We start from the raw sequence: 7,304 nt of genomic DNA, 5'->3' as shown, positions 1-7,304 counted from the left end.
CAGATCGGTGCTTGATCGTGTCTTCCTGTGTCCCAGTTGGGATGCCTTGTTTCCTAGGTCCTCTCTTTTCGCTAAGTGCATCGTAGGGTCAGACCACACCCCCTTGATTCTTGATGATGGTTCCATTCGCAATAGACCTCCGGCTAGATTTCAGTTTGATGCTTCTTGGCTGTCTGTTGAGGGCTTTGTTGACATGGTTGCGGCGAAGATCTCCCAATCCCTTTCTCACAACTCCCGCTCTTTTGGCCCTCTGGATGATTGGCAGTCATGTGCTTATGCCTTACGAAAATTTCTTAGAGGCTGGTCGCGTAATCGTGCGGCGGAGGATCGCCGCACCAAAGCCTTCCTTGAAAATCAGAGCCTGGAGCTGGACCGTACTGCTGACTCTATTGGGCTCGCTGAGGATGGTTGGGCTGTTCGCTATAATCTGGAGGCTGCTCTTCTGCAGCTGCACCATCAGGCTGAGATCTATTGGCGCCAGAGGGGCACCCTTAATTGGACTCTCAAAGGGGACGCTCCTACTGCTTACTTCTTTGCGATCGCAAACGGTAGGCATAGGCGTTGCGAGATTAATAGCCTGTTGATTAATGGTATGCGCTCTTCTGATCAATCCGTGATTATGGCTCACGTTGTGGACTTCTTTTCGTCTCTGTTAAGAGCTAAACCTCCATCGGGCCTGTCCATCTCCCCCCACCTCTAGAGTTCTGGTCTTAAAATTTCTCCTGAGGAGAATGCATCCTTGATGATTCCGCTCTCCGATCAGGAAATCTGGGATGTGGTTAATTCTGCCAATCTTAATGCTGCTTCCGGGCTTGATGGCTTCTCCATCCCTTTCTTTCGGAAATTTTGGCCCGAGTTGAAACAGTTGGTGTGTAACGTTATTCAGGGTTTTTGTCTTGGTACTGTCGACATCTCTCGCCTGAACTATGCTGTTATATCCCTGATCCCTAAGGTAAAGGGTCCGCATGTCATTTCCCAATTCCGGCCTATAGCGTTGATTAACAACTTTGCCAAGTTCCCTTCCAAAGGCTTTGCGAACCGGTTGTCTCCGGTAGCTCACAGAGTTATTACTCCCTTCCAGTCTGCTTTTATCAAAGGGCGTTTTATTTTAGATGGTATTCTCTCCCTTCATGAGATTGTTCATGACCTTCATGTGCGCAAATCCAAAGCCATTATCCTCAAGCTAGACTTCGAAAAAGCGTATGACTCGGTTAGCTGGCCTTTTCTCAGGCAGATTCTTCTTGCCAAAGGGTTCGACGGTGCTTATGTTCACCGTATCATGCAGTTGGTCTTGGGTGGCCACACTGTAGGGGCCTCCGCCAAGGGGATCCGGCCTCCCCTGTTCTTTTCAACTTTGTGGCTGACGCCTTCTCCTGTATGCTCTCCAAAGCGGCTCGATGTGGTCATATTATCCCTGTGGTTTCTCACCTACTTCCGGAAGGGGTCTCTCATCTACAATATGCGGATGATACAATCATCCTGGTAGAGTTGGACAATGCCTGTATTGCCAATCTGAAATTTATTCTGTTGTGTTTCGAAGCTGTTTCTGGTCTTAAAATCAATTTCGCCAAGAGTGAGGTTATGGTGACGGGGTTGACCGGGCGGAGGCCTTGCGGGTGGCCAGGCTCCTCAACTGCTCTTTAGGTTCCTTTCCTTTCAAATATTTAGGTCTGCCTATCTCTCCTGGTCTGCTTCACGCGAAAGACTTCGCTCCGGTGGTTGCTAAAGTGGGGAATAGGGTGCTTCCTTGGAGGGGTAGGTATAATACCAATGCTGGCAAAGTGGCTCTAATCAACTCTTGCTTATCCTCTCTCCCGATGTTCCTTATGGGTTTTTATCGTCTCACGGATGGAGTGCATGCTGGCTTCGACAAACATAGGGGTGGCTTTTATTGGAATTCTGCTGATAACAAAAGAAAGTATAGGTTGGTCAAGTGGCAGTTTATGTGCAAGCCTAAAAATCTTGGGGGGTTAGGCATTATTAATACTCGGGTGATGAATATTTGTCTGCTCGTTAAGTGGTGGTGGAAAATTATGACGGTTGGGGCCGATGTGCTGTGGTCTTCGATTCTTAAGGCTAAATATTTTCCTAACTCCAACCCTATGTTTGCCCCCGCGCGGCGCGGTTCGCAGTTTTGGAAAGCCCTTGTTAAAGTGCGGCCGATTTTTCTGGAGCACGTTAAGTTTTGTGTGGGTAACGGGTCCGCTGTTCGTTTTTGGTTAGATTGGTGGTCTGGGGATGCTCCCCTGGCTGTTAGCTTTCCGGTTCTGTTCTCTTATTGCCCCAATCCGCAAATCTCCATCGCGGAGGTGGCTGCTAATAATTGGGACTTGGCTTTTCGTCGGGCCCTGTCTCCTGAAGAGTTGGAAGAATGGCAAAGTCTTTCTGCCCTCTTCTCTGTGCTCTCGGAGGAGGCCGACTCGGTGGTTTGGCCGCTTACGGCCTCTGGTATATTCTCGGTCAAATCACTGTACTCTAGACTGATTGGTGGTACTACTTCGGGTAGATTCTCTTGTGTTTGGCAATCTAAGGTCCCTCCTAAGATTAAGATTTTCCTCTGGCAAGCCTTCCGTGGTCTCCTCCCTTCTGCTGATCAGATCAAAAAACGCAACGGGCCGGGCTCGGAATTCTGTAACTTGTGTGGGGCTTTGGAAAACTCTAATCACATCTTTTTCAACTGTGTTCTCGCCAAATTAGTTTGGGCTTGCGTCAGATCCTGGCTTCGGGTCTCCTGGAATCCCTCCTCTTTCTCAGATATTAGAACCCTAGCCAAATCTCTGGTAGGGGTCATCAGGAGGGTTTTCTGGGTTGGCTTGGGAGCCTTATGTTGGGCACTATGAACCATTAGAAACAAATTTACTATTGAGCTTACCTTCCCATCTAAGCCTGCTGATGTTTTTTTCAAATCATGTATATTCTTGCAGCAGTGGAGATCATTGACTAAGGAGCCAGATCGGGACGCCCTGGACCTGCTCATCGCCAAAATTCGGGCTTCAGCCTCTCAGATCTCCGGGACGAATCATGGTGTATAATTTTGGTGTTGTAGTTTGCGGGATTAGGTCTTCTTCTCTTCCCGGCCTGCGTGCCGTGTTTGGCAGCTGCCTGTATCGCTACTACTTTGGGTCTATTTACCTTTCTCTGTGGCTCTGTGTTCGTGTGAGCATTGGGTATTCGTGACGCTGCCGTGTGGCTTTATCTATAAAGTCGGGCCTTGGCCTTTTCTCTAAAAATAAAAAAAAATCGAACATCGTGATGGTTCAACCTCGTTTGCTACCCCCACCCTCATACCATAGCAGACCAAAAAATCTCCCAAAAAGCCCACACGCCAAACCAACGCAAAAACTAGAATGAACCCACGTCCTCCACCTTCTCCCACGACCCAATCTCCATCTACAGATCTCCCCCTTCCATTGGCGTCCCCCCAACGGCGGTCCCTCTATCCCGCATCAAGCACCACACCGGCTGCGACACCCGTGGAACACCCACCATCTCCTCCTCCTCTCATTGCCCTACCTCGCAGCCAGTGTCGCATGTCCGTAGTCCTCACCCCCAGCAGCCGCCAGATTGGTTCACCATCCCGCCGCACCAGCCATAGGCGTTGTTGTTGCCAGCCACCACCCCAATCTGCTGCATATTGGTAGGCACAACCGTCTCCCTTTGGTTGAGTCCTTCAGCGGTCCGCCTACCTTGACACAGCCACCCGCTGGGCGAGCGAGATCGTCATGACTCTTTGGATCGGAGGCATGCGGTATTGGATGGAGGATATATAACTACATCTACAGTTGGTTCGTGAGAAAGGGGGAGGTATGTGTATCTCATTCTATTATCTGCACCCACACCCTTTAAATATTTGAATCTCTGATTGAATGTTAGCTTAATAGCCTCCCGTGACAACCGACAGCAACGAAAAAAAGATGGCATTAGCCCATTGCCTGATGAAGAAGATGAGAGTAGGGAAAGAGATGATGATGAGATGGAGGAGAGTCGTGGTGGGCACATCCTCGCTTATACGCATATTCACTAATTGGGTGACCTTGTTGGTACATCATTGCGTGGATCTCGACCACGCCCTACTAAATATGTGTCTTCACTGACCTTTCTGCCTACAAGGTTTCTGATCACATGAGAGATGTTTTTGTATTGGATTATGCAAATATGAATATGTTGTAAAGCAATCATGTTGCCTCTGTATAGTTATTTGAAATTCTAGTTTAACCGAATCCATTTTATTTTATTAGCATCCATGTAGTTCACTGCTGGAGTTTGCACATTTAATCTTTATTACTACAGTTTCTTGATTTTGAATCTTATAAAGTGGTTCATATCAGTACCAAGGCTAAAAGTTTTTATGATCTAATATGGATCTCTGTTATGATTATTTGTGAAAAGTATTCTTGCTCAAATAAGGATCATATTATGATTTTAGGTGAAAATATTAATTTCGTAAAAAAATTCGTTAGTACTGAAACTAAAATTTTGCTCTTTTTGATGTCCTCTAGCAGCGCCGAACAGGAAACCCTCCCCGCCACCATTAGGGAGCTCTTGGTTGCACCGCAAGCTGCAATACCAGTGAAAGAAAGAGCTTATCACTGGATGATGTTTCATGGTCCAAGATTTTGAGCTCTGTTGCCTCCTCCTTTACGAACATCTACAACATATCTGGTGATATGCCTCTACGGGTAGTAGTTAATCATTGATGAGTTTTTACTTTCCATGCCATTCTTTGTCCCTTGTGCTAGTCATGGAGTGGAGGGACAATGAGAGAGGACGAGAAAGGGACAGAGAGGGAGAGACATCAGGGAGGAGTGTGGTGGCCACATAGGAATAAACGGCTGTGTTCCTAGCTGGTAGAGATGTGGTATATGTGCAAGGCAATGCGGAGCTACTCATGTGATGGTCGGTGAGCCAAGGGAGCAGCTAGCCGTCCCATCCCTTAATGGCCCGTGGAGTCTGGTGGACAGAGCCCATGGACATGCCTTTTCCTTGGTGCGGGCAAGGCACACATAACTCTGGGTATGTAGTTTTAATTAGTGAATTGAAAGAAATAAAAGGAAAATGTTACTGAATGTTTTGAGTATTTTATGTTTCAAAGATGTGGTATAAGTTTGTTTGTGAAGAAAAATAGCACACCACGTTACTGAATGTTTTGAGTATTTTATGTTTTAGTTATTTATTTTAGAACAAATTGTATTTCAGTAGGGTGTTTAAAGGTGAGACATCATCTTTGATGTTCGTCATTTTCTTTAGATCATTATCATCCTATTTTGAATGAATACACCAGAGTTGTGTTTAACTGTACTTTAATTTTTTCTTCATGCAATCTCTGTTCTGTTCTGCTTGAATTTGTATCAAGGGACAGAGTTTGGTTTCATGCATCTTGCGACAACTTAATCTATTTGTTGAGCAAAGCTTCCTAATGGACATCATGCTTCACATTTTGCAAAGGTGCTCCCATGGTTGTTCCAGTTACTCAAGCGCAGCGCCGCCTGCTTTCATGAGATTTTCTCCACGGTCACGCTGCCTCTCTGTACCTGAATCATGATGTGACTGCAGTACAACAATGAGGCTTCATTAAGTCGAGAAGGCTTTGAGTGAGCTCCGCACAGCTATTGACTGAGTCTTTGGTGAGTGGACAAGCCAACTTAGTGCATGTTCGATTCATCTATTTACATTATTAAATGGGTGTCAGATGAGGTTTCAATTTCGATCACTCTCTAGGACACATCTTTCGGGAAAATAAACTTGATAAACTCCTTTTTCACTCTAAGGTTTCAGTTGTGAGTAATTGTTAGACTTGGCCATTTTATTCTTTAGATATTCTCTCAAGCCGTAAGCATTGAACAGTTACCGCAATGACAGTTTGTGTTACTGAAGTCTATTTAGTCTTCCTATTAACATAATATCAAATATTCATAGAGAGCCCTATGATTTAGCTCAATCTAGGATGCATTTCTTGTATAATTAACTTTTGTATTATAAGAACACAATTGCTATCCTTTAATTAGAATAGTTGTCTTTTCTCTTACATCATTTCACATGTTTCACCTTTTTTGGCGGGTCATGTTGTGTGAAATAGTTATACTATATCATTTCTTCATCATTCTTCTACCTATAGCATTAATTCTGTTTTGTTTTGCTTTTGTCTGCAGGTCACTGTCAGGCCTCAGGAAGTGCATACTGAAGAAGACAAGGAGCACATGGGTTAGAGCAATGTGTTTTCGATGTCAAAACCAGAATGCCATGAGAGTTCTACATGTGCTTGCGTGGGCCATGGTTGTGTGTGTTTCTGGAGCGTGTGGGTTATTTAATGCGCTACTATCAGCAATGCGAGGCATTGATGATGAAATAGAATTTTGAATCCCATCCGCCCCATATCTGAACTCAACAAAAGAAGATAAGGTTGTGAATCCTCTTTGGGGTTTATCTCTACTCCTAATGGAGCAGTTGGTAGTCTCGCTTCCAGGTTTTTTTTCGTCCCACCACTTTGGTCCGGGTTTTTTTCGTAGGTTAATCGTCGTAGATTTTTTTCGATGCTGGTTTCTTATTCACCGGTTTATTTACCCCTCAGCTCTTTCTTTGCAAATCAGCACTTTCCAAATGTGCACGCAATCACGGATCTAAATTTACTAACTTATCCAAATCAACCGGTACCTTCCATTATTGCAAATTTCTTTAGGAAACAAATAATAGATTTTAAGGAAACAAATAATAGATTTGAAGGAAACAAATAAAAGATTTTAAAGACGCATCATACTTTACTAACAATCACTAAAAATCAAATCTAAATTAATTAACCTTACCTTAAATCACTCAATCACTTTAATTAGAAAACATTTTCTTTCCTAACTGCACCCCGCTTAGTGTGCACATAACAATCCGAAGTAATTAGAGTCACATGATTGAATCCATTTATTTAGAGCGACATGATTGAATTCATTTATTAACAATAATCCTCACCAAAAGTGCGTTTAGCAATTTTAGAGGGCGGACCAAAACTCTGCCATCCGCTCGCCCGCGTTTGTTTAGGTACAGGAAAAAATGGCATAATATATGGAAACAACATGACCGGGGCGGCGGTGCAATCTTTGGGGATAGGGGATCGAAGGAGAAGGATTGGCCTGGCAGCATGATCGGGGTGCTTCCCCGCGGCCGCGGTCGTCCTCGCGATGCCACCTACCCGAAATTAGCGCTGCTCCCTGCCATCAGCCGAGGCGACGCCGCCTGCCCTCCTACCCACGGTCCGCTGCCGCGTGCGGCTACGGCGGGAGGAGTAGCGACGGGGCCGAGGTCCTTCATGCGTTCCG

At 45.3% G+C, this 7,304-nt stretch overlaps 1 long non-coding RNA gene across 6 annotated transcripts; it reads left to right on the top strand.

The window, feature by feature from the left end:
- The first annotated feature begins 3,338 nt into the window (after nucleotides 1-3,338).
- Nucleotides 3,339-6,423, top strand: LOC123159567 (uncharacterized). 6 transcript variants are annotated; one of them, XR_006479786.1, is made up of 5 exons: nucleotides 3,339-3,804; nucleotides 3,902-3,989; nucleotides 4,503-5,013; nucleotides 5,446-5,624; nucleotides 6,150-6,423. It is a non-coding gene; the product is annotated as an uncharacterized lncRNA (long non-coding RNA). The 6 variants fall into 6 exon arrangements; XR_006479781.1 differs by having other exon boundaries at nucleotides 4,500-5,013; XR_006479785.1 differs by having other exon boundaries at nucleotides 3,882-3,989.
- Nucleotides 6,424-7,304: the final 881 nt, after the last annotated feature.

The sequence above is a fragment of the Triticum aestivum genome, chromosome 7B (genome assembly GCF_018294505.1).
Source record: "Triticum aestivum cultivar Chinese Spring chromosome 7B, IWGSC CS RefSeq v2.1, whole genome shotgun sequence".
Classification (NCBI taxonomy): Eukaryota; Viridiplantae; Streptophyta; class Magnoliopsida; order Poales; family Poaceae; genus Triticum; species Triticum aestivum.
This window is presented reverse-complemented; position numbering and strand designations above follow the sequence as displayed.